General features: G+C 41.2%; 1 protein-coding gene across 12 annotated transcripts in view; it reads right to left on the bottom strand.

The window, feature by feature from the left end:
• Positions 1-11,877, bottom strand: part of LOC115109527 (casein kinase I) — a 58,332-nt gene extending 46,455 nt beyond the window's left edge. For 9 of the 12 annotated variants that reach the window (XM_029634500.2, XM_029634503.2, XM_029634507.2 and 6 more), the window contains exon 1: positions 11,509-11,851. The gene's annotated coding sequence lies outside the window, so the exon portion shown is untranslated. Of the gene's footprint in view, positions 1-11,508 lie in introns of all 12 variants that reach the window. The other 3 variants (XM_029634501.2, XM_029634509.2, XM_029634505.2) reach the window with 3 other exon arrangements.
• Between the last annotated feature and the right edge of the window lie 246 nt (positions 11,878-12,123).

Genomic DNA, 12,123 nt, shown 5'->3' with positions numbered 1-12,123 from the left:
ATTCTACAACTTCATTACAGGTTCTTACTATTTCCATTGTTTTCAGTTCTTTGGAGTAACAGAGCTGTGAATTGGAGATGGAGGGGATTTTACACCACAATCCAGTTAGAGCCCAGTGAAAAGAGGTAGATGTTTTCTTAAGGTAGGACAATAAACAAAAGTACAGGGGAAGGTGTTTTAAATGCCATTGTGAGAATAAAGGCTGTTTTTTCAATATAGAGAATGTGTGTGTGTGTGTGTGACTCGCCTGTGGTAGCAAAGTCACTGATTCACACCATCCTCTCTCTACCGGCTGTTATGCAAATTCCAGCTCTGTGCACGTCGCACACGTCATGGCTAAACCTACAATAGTGTGTGGAAAGTCAGGGATTAAATTGCTCAGTGTGTTTTTCTAATGCATTCTCTGCCTGCATAAATGTGTATTATTTTTCATCTAGCTGTGCTAAATCAAATGTAACGTCACAGTCATGGAGTGAAGTCGTTATGCAAACATGTTACAATGGACAATGCAAGCTAAGAAAAATGAACAAATAAAATATACAATACAATTCATTCGTAACTAACAGAATGAAGGGTTGCTACATTTGGGCCTTCCCGGGCCTCCTTGTACTAAATTCAAACTTAAAATGATAAAACCAGAAAAGTATGTAGAAAAGAATGGACAGTTATGGAATAAAATATATCAAATAAAATAGCATGGGAGCCCCACTGAGTTTGTTAAAATGTTGAAGTCAATCAGACCACATTAGAAAACCACACAAGACATGGCAAAAATTGTAGAATTGCAGGAAATGAGCTTTAAAATGTATTTTTCATCTCAGCCCCATGACAAAATGTGTAGAAATGCAGGTAACTAGCTATAAAACTGGATAAAAAAATAAAACTCAGTCCATGGCAAAATGTATAGAATTTAAGGAAATTACCTTTAAAAAAAGGTACCTTTTTTTGTCTCTGCGGCCAAGAGGACGGTTTCAAAAGATTTGATCTCCAGTGTTCTGGAACACAACTATTTTTTGTTTTTTGTACTTTTGCCACTTTTTCCTCCCAAATTTCGTGATATCCAAGTTGATAATTATAGTTTTGTCATGTCGCTGCAACTCCCCTACGGAATCGGTAGAGGTGAAAGTTGAGAGCCTTGTGTCCCCCGAAACACGACCCTGCCAAGCCGCACTGTTCACTTAACCCGGAAGACAGCCGCACCAACGTGTCAGAGGAAACACAGTCCAGCTGGCGACCGAAGTCCGCTTACACGCGCCCGGCCCATAACCCGGACGACGCAGGGCCATGGGTCTCCCAATCACGGCCGGCTGTGACACAGCCTGGGATCAAACCCAGGTCTGTAGTGACGCCTCAAGCACTGCAAAGCAGTGCCTTAAACCGCTGCGTCACTCGGGAGGCTTCAGAACCATTATTTTAAAAGCATGGGAACCGGTTAATGTTATTTTACGTCACATGCATTTTACTCAGTCCAACAAAAAAGCGAAATCCAAGTGCCTATACAAAGCACTCAGTCACTCAAAAACATCTCCTTCCAGTGTCTGCCTGCCAGCTAGTTAAGGATACTATAGCGATCACATTTCACAGTGGATTTTATTAACCTCTCTGGGATATGTGGGACGCTGGTGTCCCAACTGGCCAACATCCAGTGAAAATGCAGAGCGCAAAATTCAAATAAATTACTATAAAAATTCAACTTTGATGAAATCACACATGCGAATCCAGCCAACGTCTCAGATTTCAAAAAGGCTTTACGGGGAAAGCAAACAAATACAGACCATCATATTTCAACCTTCCAGGCGCAACACAAAATGCAGAAATCAAGATATTTTATGCCTTAACTTTGATGAGCTTCTTCTGTTGGCACTCCAATATGTCCCATAAACATCACAAATGGTCCTTTTGTTCGATTAATTCCGTCAATATATATCCAAAATGTCTATTTGGCGCATTTGATCCAGAAAAACACTGGTTCCAACTCTCGCAACATGACTACAAAAGTTACCTGTAAACTTTGTCCAAACATCTCAAACTACTTTCTAATACAACTGTAGGTATTTTTTTACGTAAATAATCAATCAACTTTAAGAGGGGATATACTGTGTTCAATACCGGAAGAAAACAATGTGTAGCTAGCTTTCAGGTCACGCGCCTCTAACAAAGATTACACTTCCCTCTAGCCTCGTTCTGAACAGTGCTACTTCTTCATTTCTCAAAGGAAAAACATCAACCAATTTCTAAAGACTTGACATCCATTGGAAGCGATAGGAACTGCAAGAAAGTCGCTTAGAAATCTGGATTCCCAATGAAACCCCATTGAAAAGAGAGTGACTTCAAATGGTTTGTCCTCTGGGTTTCGTCTGCCAAATAAGTTCTGTTATACTCACAGACATGATTCAAACAGTTGTAGAAACTTCAGTGTTTTCTATCCAAATACTAATAATATGCATATCTTAGCTTCTGGGCCTGAGTAGCAGGCAGTTTTTGAATTCACCTAAGTTTGTTAGCTACATCTGGTCCAGGGTGTTGAGCTAGCCCCGGCATCGGGCCAACTCTCGGACGTTCAAAGTACCTCCATAGCTGGGTACAGTGAGCTCTGAAAGTATTGGGACAGTGACACATTTGTTGTTGTTGTTTTGGCCCTGTACTCCAGCACTTGGATTTGAAATTATACAATGACTAGGAGGTAAGTGCAGACCGTAAGCTTTATTTTGAGGGTATTTTCATCCATATCGGGTGAACAATTTTAAAATGTCACAACTTCTTGTACATAGTCCTCCCCACATTTATGAGTCCAATAGTATTGGGACGAATTCACTTATACAGTGCATTCGGAAAGTATTCAGACCCCTTCACCTTTTCCATAAATCTTAGTTTCATCAGACCAGAGGATCTTGTTTCTCATGGTCTAAGAGTCCTTTAGGTGCCATTTGGCAAACTCCAAGTGGGCTGTCATTTGCATTTTACTGAGGAGTGGCTTCCGTCTGGCCACTACCATAAAGGCCTGATTTGTGGAGTGCTGCAGAGATGCGAGAACCTTCCAGAAGGACAACCATCTCTACAGAGGAACTCTGGAGCTCTGTCAGGGTGACCATCGGGTTCTTGGTCACCTTCCTGACAAAAGGACCCCCCCCAGATTGCTCATTTTGTCCGGGCGGCCAGCACTAGGCAGAGTCTTGGTGGTTCCAAACTTATTCCATTTATGAATGATGGAGGCCACTGTGTTCTTGGGGATCTTCGATGCTGCAGATATTTTTTTGGTACCCTTCCCCAGATCTATGTCTCCGAGCTCTACGGACAATTCCTTTCGACCTCATGGCTTGGTTTTTGCTCTGCCATGCACGGTCAACTGTGGGACCTCATATAGACAGGTGTGTGCCTTTCCAAATCATGTCCAATCAATTTAATTTACCACCTGTGGACACCAATCAAGTTGTAGAAACATCAAGGATGATCAATGGAAACAGGATGCACCTGAGCTCAATTTTGAGTCTCATAGCAAAGGGTCTGAATACTTATGTAAATAAGGTATTTTTGCTTGTCTATTATGGGGTAGTGTGTGTAGATTGGCAAGGGAAAACAAATGTACCTAATCCATTTTAGAAAAAGTGTGTAACGTAACAAAATGTGGAAAAGGGAAGGGGTCTTAACACTTTCCGAATGCACTGTATCAACAACAAAAAAGAGGTTAACGTATGTTTTACTCAGAGGATTGCCACATCCCTAAAATGGCCATGAGAGGTTTGTATTTATTAAGGATCCCCATTAGCTACTGCCAAGGCAGCTAATGAGGATCCTTAAAATATATGACATGACGTGCCCTCAGGCCACGGCTCTACCACATATCTACAATTAGGGCTGGGCGATATGGCCAAAATATAATATCCTGATAACGATACATATCACAATATAGCACATTTTCTGTAAATTCAATGAATAAATAGTTTATATAAAATGACCACATGTAAAGGCCTATTGCTTATTACATTTTGAATTAAAGTCAACAAATAATCTTTTATTATTTCTCCTTTTATTTAAAACCTTTGTGCAAATTTTCAATTAAGCAAGTAACAATATTAAATATGAATGTATAAAATCTAAAAAAGGTAAATAGAAAACACTTCAACTATAGTAACAAACAAAATAAATGTTAGGCCTAAAAATGTTGGGGCTTACATGTTATTTTGGCAATAATACATGACACATCAATTAGCATTTGGTACCTTGGGTCGAGCGTTAGCAACAACTCACGAAACCCCCGTTTCTCAACCGTGTAAATTAGGGCCATGTCTTTGCAGATGTAAGTTGTAACGGCAGCTGTTATCTCCTTCCATTTTTGTAATTCTTTGCCATATGGTGTGCTGTGGGGAAAAGCCTCATGCAACGTCTGAGTCGGGGGGTTTGTTTTGAGCACTCAAATGTACTTTTTTGGGTCTCATCCGTAGACTCTCTCCGTACTGTTTCACATGACTCTTGCGTAGGTGGTAAAAGAGGTTAGTGGTGTTTGAGCTAGTTGTCGGGACCGGCCAGCGTGTTAGCATATGTAAGAGTGTGCCTGTGTGTGTGTGTCTCTTCACAGTCCCAGCTGTTCCATAAGGTGATTCTACAGCTTGCGTCAGTTACCTGAGTTCCATGTAGCCATGGGTCTATGTAGTACTGTGTGCCTCCCATAGCCTGTTCTGGACTTGGGGGTTGTGAAGAGACCTCTGGTGGCAAGTCTGCATGCGTGTCCGTGCTGTGTGCTAGTAGTTTAAAAACAGAAAGCTAGGTGGTTTCAGCATGTCAATACTTCTTACAAAAGCAAGTAATGATGAAGTCAATCTCTCCTCTAGTTCGAGCCATGACAGATTGACATATATAAATGTTAGCCCTCTATGTACATTTAACGGCCAGCCGTGAAGAGGTGACTCCAGGATGCTGGCCTTCTAGGCAGAGTTGCAAAGAAAAAGCCATATCTCTGTCCAGTGTGTGTTATTTTGCCCATCTTAATCTTTTCATTTTATTGGCTAGTCTGAGATATGGCGTTTTCTTTGCAACTCTGCCTAGAAGGCCAGCATCCCGGAGTCACCTCTTCACTGTTGACGTTGAGACGGGTGTTTAGCAATGTTGTATTTAATGAAGCTGCCAGTTGAGGACTTGTGAGGCGTATCTACAGTATCCAACTCCATCCTGTCAAAAAAGGATAGGCCTGTGGCTGAATCTAGGTGATGATCCCTGCATTAGAGGGGTAATGGTTAACACCCAATTTCTGTGATTCCTATGTTGACACATTTATGAAATTGCTTATTCAAGTTACCAGTGTGGTAGTACTCGAAGTAGAGGCACAGGAGAAAACCAGTCGAGTCCGGTCTCGAGACCACGTTTTAAGTGTCTCGAATACATTTGTACTCGGTCTTGACTCGGTCTCAGACAGTGAAGACTTGTAATTTCTTCCCGAGACCAGCGGAGTTTAAACATAAAAAAAAAAAAAACGTATCAGCAGCTTCCTATCGGTAAGCGCATAAAACCAGTCCGCCAGGCCAAATGTGTGTGTGTAAACACACTCACTCACGTTCCTTTCTTAAAACATTAATATCTATTATAGACGTGTTTACTCAGTGGTGAACCTATTGGACCTGCCATTTCCAGCTACAATAGTCATTTAAAACATTAACAATGTCTACACTGTATTTCTGAGGATGGAGCTGATTTCCTAGTGTTTACAATCTTATGTGCCAAAATAATTGCTCAGAGAACTTGGGGGCCTAAATGAAAAATTGTAAGCTTAGATTGAAGATATGGCAAATAGGAGCGGCAATATCGTCCGCTATTTACCCTCAGTAATTTTCCATCCAAGTTGTCAGACCACGGTGGCTTGTCATTGTTGACAATTTTTTCACCTCTTCCACACTCACTTTACAGAAGTCAAAATTACAATGCTTGTCTTCTATAAATTTGATCAGTTATACTTAGATGTGTAGCCTCAGTATTAGTTGCTGGCATGTCATGCATAAATTTGCTAATTTTGCCAATTAAAAACAGAGGGGTGCTGTTTCGCTCACACAGATGCCTTCTTTGGTGAGATAAATTTGCATGAGCCTGAATGTAACAAACGATGAAAGAGAAAAGCAATGTTCTTTTTTAAAATTGCTATATTTGAGGAAGCCTGGCTTCCCTTGGCATCCATGAATACACACCACCGCAAAACATGTTTTATTATCAACTGAAAAAATAGGTTTCTCCTGTCTTGAATGAAACATTTCTAGTGTTATGAAACCCTATCCGATCTGTCCAGTAGCGGAACAAGATTGCATGAAGTTCACATAAGACGCAATGAAATGCATCATGATAGAAAACAGGGCATAAATTGATCATCACTAGTTACCACAGCCACAAAGTCATAAAACCTTTTCGTCAATTTCTGTTTTTAAAATGTGATTAACCCTATACGCACTGATAACCTTAAAGCAAAAACACAAAAGCCATTGACTTTTTGGCAGTGGTAACTACTGGAAACCACAAATTCCATCGCTAAATCGGGAAACCAGCCGTGGTTGGTTGGCTAACATAGGATGAAAAACTCAACCCAGTTGACATAGTATCAATAACATGATGAAACAAGCCGATTGAGCCACATATAATCCCCACATGAAGTTTCTTGTCATCCTTGCTAGCAATCTGCCATCAAAAATCACAACAGGCTGACTTCTGCCCCATGGCAGCGCACACTTCGTTTGTGACATTGTCAGCCATCCCATCTATCGCGGCGCAGGCTTTTTGTAACAACATGAGGATTTTACATTTTGTGGTCCTCGCAAAAAGCTAAATTAGGCTTTCAAAATAAAAAGCTTGGTATATGCTCAGTATTCCATTGATATTTCACAGAGATATACTTGTTTTTGTGAGGAATCTTATATTAAAAAAAAACATGAATTTCTAATCAATGCGAAAAAATGGTATACTTAAGCAATAAGGCCAGAGGAGGTGTGGTCTAATGCCACTATATACCACGGCTAAGGGCTGTTCTTAGCACGACAACGTAGAGTGCCTGGACACAGCCGTTAGCCGTGGTATATATTGTCCATATATCACAAACCCCCAAGGTGCCTTATTGCTATTATAAACTGGTTACCAACGTAATTAGAGCAGTAAAAAATGGTTGTCAGCCGATCTGCATTCAGGGCTCGGCCCACCCAGTTTATTATAACACAACACACACATAAACACACACATATACACTCAGCAAAAAAAGAAACATCCTCATTGTTAATTAACTGAGTTTATTTTCAAACTTAACATGAGTAAATATTTGTATGAACATGACAAGATTCAACAACTGAGACAAACTGAACAAGTTCCACAGACATGTGACTAACAGAAATGGAAAAATGTGTCCCTTAACAAAGGGAGGGTCAAAATCACACACACACACGACTCAAATGATATCCATCTTAACTGGCTCTATATTGTTTTATGTCCTGCAGATTCGATAAGAAAGATTACGAGTTCAACTGGAAAGTGAGCATGCATGTCGGGTAACCAGTAGCCTTAATTCTGGCACAGAATTGAGCATAGTTGACACGATGAGAGAAATTAGGTTTGGACTACTACTTGCAAATGTGCAATCATTGGACAATATTAGACAAATATTAAAACTAGAGGAGGTACAATCACGAATATCCTACCAACAGGATATTACAGTTTTTGATGTCCCATGTTTCACGGAATTGTGGCTGAATGACGACATGGATATTCAGCTAGCGGGATATACGCTGCACAGGCAAGATAGAACAGCACACTTCGGTCAGACGAGGGGGGGCGATCTGTACAGATCTGTAAAGTCTCTAGATTTTGCTCGCCTGAAGTAGAGTATATTGTGATAATTTGCAGGCCACACTACTTGCCTAGAGAGTTCCGCTATACTTTTTCGTGGCTGTTTATTTACCACCACAGACAGATGCTGGCACTAATACCGCACTCAGTCAGCTGAATAAGGAAATAAGCAAACAGGAAACCACTCCCCCAGAGGTGGCGCTCCTAGTGGCCAGAGACTTTAATGCAGGGAAACAAATCAGTTGTAACAAATATCAATCAACATGTTAAATGTGGCCAGATGATGCAGATGTTAAACTACAAGACTGTTTTGCTATCACAGACTGGAACATGTTCCGGGATTCTTCCGATGGCATTGAGGAGTATACCACATCACTGGCTTTATCAATAAGTGCAGTGAGGACGTCGTCCCCACAGTGACTGTACGTACATACCCCAACCAGAAGCCATGGATTACAGACAACATTCGCTCTGAGATAGAGGGTAGAGCTGCCACTTTCAAGGAGTGGGACTCTAACCCGGAAGCTTACAAGAAATCCTGCTATGCCCGGCGACGAACCATCAAACAGGCAAAGTGTAAATACAGGGCTAAGATTGAATCATACTACACCAGCTCTGACGCTCGTCTTATGTGGCTACAAAGGGAAAAGGGAAACAGAGCCGCGAGCTGCCCAGTGACACGAGCTTACCAGATGAGCTAAATCACTTCTATGCTCGCTTCAAGGCAAACAACACTGAGGCATGCATGACAGCATCAGCTGTTCCGGGCGACTGTGTGATCACGCTTTCCGTAGCCGCTTTCCTTCTTCTATCAGTCTGTAATACCAACATGTTTCAAGCAGACCACCATAGTCCCTGTGCCCAAGAACAGAAAGGCAACGTGCCTAAATGACTACAGACCCTGACAGTTGTGAATTTGATGCAGCCGAAGAGCTACTGCCCCCTTACCCGGGAAAGCACTGAACAACAGACATTGACATTGGACCATCGAAGCGGTACAAATATGATGAGAACTACATTGATTTGGGGTTCACTTATATTGGGAGTAGTGCATTTCCTCAGTACTTTTGCACATATAACACACAGTGGCTATCTCACAACTCGATGAAACCTTCACTGTTGTGTAGACATTTAGAAACAAAACATGCCAATTTGAAAAATAAACCACGGTAGTTTTTTGAGCGAGAATTAAGACTACTTTTGAGTAGTAAGACATGTATAAAAGCAACAGATAACATTAATAAGAAGGGGCTATAAGTGTCTTATATGGTGAGCTACAGAGTGGCTAGGAGAGGCAAGCCCCATACTATTGTGGAGGACTTATTTCTTCCTGCTGCCACGGATATGGCTGGGACAATGCTGGGGGAGAAGGCCATAAAAACTATACAGACAATGTCTTCCTCAAACAACACTTTCACGACACATCAGTGACATGGCAGGAGATGTTTTGAAACAATTATTGCATCACACCAAAGCCTGTGAATTCTATGCGTTACAGCTGGATGAGTCAACAGACATGGTATATGTCCATTACATTTATGGGAGGTCAATTAAGGAAGACATCTTCTGCAAACAAGGAGAGGATTTTTAAGCACAGGACAGCTTTGTGACATCAAATGGACTTTGGTGGTCAAGATGCGTTGGTATCTGTACTGATGGCGCAAAAGCCATGACAGGGAGACATAGGGAAGTGGTAACGCGCGTGCAAGCAGTTGCTCTCGACGCCACTTGGGTACACTGCAGCATCCACTGAGAGACTCTTGCTGCCAAAGGAATGCCTGACAGCTTGAAAGATGTTTAGGAAACTACAGTGAAAATAGTTAATTTGTTAAAGCAAGACCCCTGAACTCCTGTGTATTTTCTGCACTATGCAAAGATATGGGCAGTGACCATGTAATGCTTTTACAACATACAGAAATGCGCTGAATATCAAGGGGCAAAGTACTGACACATTCTTTTTTAAAGTAACCTTTACTGACCATCATTTTCACTTGTCTGACCGCTTGCATGATGACGAGTTTCTCACACGACTAGCCTATCTGGGTGATGTTTTTTCTCAATTGAATCATTTGAATCTAGGATTACAGGGACTCAATGCAACTATATTCAATGTGCGGGACAAAATTGAGGCTATGATTAAGAAGTTGGAGCTCTACTCTACTCCGTCTGCATTAACAAGGACAACACAGGTATTTCCATCATTGTATGATTTTGTGTGTGCAATTAACTCAAGCTTACAGACAATGTCAAATAGCGAAGCACCTGAGTGAGCTGGGTGCACAATTACGCAGGTACTTTCCTGAAATGGATGACACAAACAACTGGATTTGTTATCCCTTTCATGCCCTGCCCCCAGTCCACTACCAATATCTGAACAAGAGAGCTTCATCAAAATTGCAACAAGCAGTTTTGTAAAAATTTAATTTAATCAGAAACCACTGACAGATTTCTGGATTGGGCTGCGCTCACAGTATACGGCCTTGGGAAGAAAAAAAAAAAAAAAAAAATCGCACTGTTAATACACTGATACCCTTTGCAACCACGTACCTATGTGAGAGTGGCTTCTCGGCCCTCACAAGCATGAAAACTAAATACAGGCACAGACAGTGTGTAGAAAATGATTTAAGACGGACTATCTCCAATACAACACAACAATGCAGAGTTATGTGCATCCTTTCAAGCACACCTTTCTCATTAACCTGTGGTGAGTTATTCACAATTTTCAATTAACAAATAAAGCTTGATATGTAAGATGGCAAAATAAAGAGCAAAATTATTGATTATTATTATGTCACTTCACACGAGCCGGGTTGTGACAAAAACCCACTCATTCTTATGTTTAATAAATGTATTATATAGTGTGTGTGGCAGGCTTCCAATGAAAGCAAAAAACTACTTTTGAGAGTGCGCTGACCCTGGTACGCAGCTGGAGGTTGAATGATTGAAGGGGTATAGGACAACAAAAAGTTTGGGAACCACTGTTTTAGAGGATTACCTACACAATTAACAATTGATTGTTGACCCATTGGTCAACAGATGCATTTTTGATTGACACCTCAATTAAACTAGTGTGACGTAACACACTTAATGTTTTGTGTAATCTGTGGTGAATGTATTGTAAATGTTTTTATAGCTGTATAACTGCCTTAATTTTGGAAGAGTAGCCCTAATAGATACAAAACACAAACTCAGACACCTGGCTAGCTTGGTTCTGACATGGGTTAGAGTAACGTGACAGATTACTGGACATAGATAACCACTTGTGAAAAACGAACGTCCCCGTGTCCATTAGATAACCTAGCAATTTTAGTAATTATCCTCCTAGCTGGATCACCAGTTAACGTTCGCTAACTACAGTAGTTAACTAACTCGCATTTGACAGACAACACTAACATTAGTCAACCACTCACAATCCCATTACATACCATGTATAGTACTGTCTGCACCACAGACACAAACAAAACAGTGACTGCATTTCCTTGTGGTCCAACGCTCTCTAGCCTGGGTAGGTGGATCGTTAGCTAACGAACTACAGTAGCTGGCTAAAGGTAATTGTCCAGGCAACGTCTTCAATTCAGGCCAGCAAATTGCTAGCTAGCTAGCTGCTTCTAGCTAAACCTAGCCTAGGCGGCGTTCAGAAAACGCAGATAAACTAGTGTTAGCTGTTAGCCAATTTTAGCTTGTGGAAATGTTACTTACTTTCAATGTGGTCCTGGATGCATTTAGTCATTTATTTTCCGTGTAGCGATTACGCCAGAAACGAGGAAGCGACGTCAATTGGTGTTTTCAGTTAGCATCCCAGAGCCCTCTTCAGTTCGCCTCCACTGATATAAAAATCAAAGATGGTGCATAAACGAAGATAGCTCACTTCGGCTGTTTACCATTGGAAAAAGCGGTGAGTTCCGGTTTAACAGGGTGTCTCCCGTAGACGCCAATGCAATAGCAGAGGGGTCTTGTATACTTACGTTAATTTAAACGGAATAAAAACATATGGAGTGTCTCGCTTCCTCTTCTGTCTCTGTAAAAATGGTCCCGGAAGTGTTGCTCCAACATCCTGCTAGAACATTGTCATCATGGAAATTACAGGTCAATGTGCTTTATGGGTGGCAGGTAGCCTTGCGGTTAGAGCATGGGCCGAATGGTCGCTGGTTTGAATACGAGCTAACAAGGTGTAAAAATGTAATTTTTTAATAAAACTGTCAATGTGCCCTTAAGGCACTTAACCTTAATTTTCTCCAGGGGCACTGTACTACAAGTGACCTTGCATATGATATGTGTCACACATGGCACTTCTCAACGATGAATTGGTTCCAC

This window comes from Oncorhynchus nerka, linkage group LG25 (genome assembly GCF_034236695.1).
Source record: "Oncorhynchus nerka isolate Pitt River linkage group LG25, Oner_Uvic_2.0, whole genome shotgun sequence".
NCBI lineage: Eukaryota > Metazoa > Chordata > Actinopteri > Salmoniformes > Salmonidae > Oncorhynchus > Oncorhynchus nerka.
Note: the sequence above shows the minus strand (reverse complement) of the source record. Positions and strands in the feature narration are given on the sequence as shown.